The sequence below is a fragment of the Gavialis gangeticus genome, unplaced genomic scaffold (assembly GCF_001723915.1).
Source record: "Gavialis gangeticus isolate Ggan-Ray unplaced genomic scaffold, GavGan_comp1, whole genome shotgun sequence".
NCBI classification, from domain to species: Eukaryota; Metazoa; Chordata; order Crocodylia; family Gavialidae; genus Gavialis; species Gavialis gangeticus.
The window spans coordinates 20732554-20734258 of record NW_017729022.1 but is presented as its reverse complement, the minus strand read 5'-3'; the positions used below and the strand labels follow the sequence as shown (position 1 = coordinate 20734258).

The window sequence follows — 1705 nt, the reverse complement described above, 5'->3', positions numbered from 1 at the left end:
AAACTCAAGCAAGCAGCAAACATCTTTAAACAGATTGCCATGTTTAAATGAGGTTCATAAAGGTCAACATTTTGCTCTTACTCCAGATCCAGATTAGCAAGTGGAAAAGGCAGTTCCCCAAATCACATTATCCAAATTTATGCTACTCAAATATCATTCTGTAGTAGCTTCTGCATGACAGAAGGATATGCAAGCAACCTGATGTAAAGTAAAAAGAGAGACCCTGAACTCAGAAAATACTTGTTTCCCCACAAGATCATGTCCCGTGTTTCAAGTCATGCAGATTTCAGATGAAAATGAGACATCCCACCCCCCAGTTCGGGCAACTTCAACCAGGGATCCCCATATTCAGTGCAGAAAACAAAATCCTCCTTTCTTCACACATACATTTCCACCTGTTTATCACTGTAATGGGCCCATACCCACCGCATACAGCTTACCCAGACCAACAGACTCCCAATAACATAATTCAAAGTGTTTTATAAAGGTTGCCTAGGTGTAAAGAAGAAAAGACTCAAGCTTACAAAGTGGCATCTGTAGATTTCAAAGAACTTTACAAAATAGGTAACCATTAGCCACGCAAGAAAGTGGGTGCAGAGGAGCTCAGCAACTCTGTCACACAGTAAGACACAGAAATATTCCAAAAAAGAATCCAGGCCTCTTGAACCTGTGCACCATACACTGCCCAACCGATCCTAATGATTTCATTACAGGTAACAGAAAATATAATTTTTTGTGCAATGTAGATCCACACGTGTACTCAACATGTTTACTTTTGGTTTGTCAAAAGTACACATTTTATTATGCTGTATCCTGCAAGCAAATTCCCTTTTACAGAGAGGCGCGGTAATTTGTTCTGCTTCGTTCACTAATTTTTACAGACATGTTTGAGATACAACGTAGCTACGCCATTAGACAGGACATCACGTTACCCATGCAAAATGATGCAGGAATTCACAGGTCAATGTCAAATCTACTCAGTTAAAAAAATAAAATAAGAGGGCAAGTAAGTACAGTTTCAAGTGCTACAGGCGCTTCCAGTGTCAGCCCCATGGCAATCGCTTTCAGGCTTTAAAGTGTTTTCCTCTTCCCGGAGGTTACGTTTACAAAACAAACAAACTGACACCAGGGTGGAAAAAGACGGGGAAGAAATATAAGAAGCAGAAAAGGGTGTATGCAAAACGCTGAAGGCACAGAGGGAATCAACAGGAGCCAATCTATTGCCATGACAGTCATCTTAGGCGTTACTTTTAACAACAGAAAGATCCCACAAAACGAGAGGACTGGGGCAGCAGCGACCCAAGCCCCGGCCCTCACCCCCGGGGCCGAACCGCTCGCACCTGACGCGCAAGACCCCCCCCCCGCGCAGGCCGTGCCCAAGACGAGCGGGTGCGGGTGCGTGTGCGCGGAGCCGCCGCGCTCTTCTGGCCGCAGCAGCGGCTTCGCCTCCACGTCTCCCAAGTCAGCCAAGTTCCTCGCGCGACACTCCCCAACCCCCGCGGGCCCGGCCTCACCTCCTTGACGGGCGGGAATTTCTTGCGGCACTCGAGGCTGAGGCCGCGCAGGTCGCCCTGCATGTTTTCCAGCAGCTTCTTCACCGCCTCAGGGCTGCTGGTGCCGGACATGGCGGCGGCAGCGCCGCCGGCCCCGGCCGAGCAGAAGGCAGCGCCTGGCTCCGCGGGCCCGGCCGGACACGTCTGCGCGG

General features: G+C 49.0%; 1 protein-coding gene across 4 annotated transcripts in view; it reads right to left on the bottom strand.

The window, feature by feature from the left end:
• The window catches only part of MON2 (MON2 homolog, regulator of endosome-to-Golgi trafficking), a 168498-nt gene extending 166808 nt beyond the window's left edge, over positions 1 to 1690 (bottom strand). For all 4 annotated transcript variants that reach the window (XM_019514641.1, XM_019514644.1, XM_019514643.1 and 1 more), the window contains exon 1: positions 1662 to 1690. The gene's annotated coding sequence lies outside the window, so the exon portion shown is untranslated. The remainder of the gene's footprint in view (positions 1 to 1661) is intronic.
• Positions 1691 to 1705: the final 15 nt, after the last annotated feature.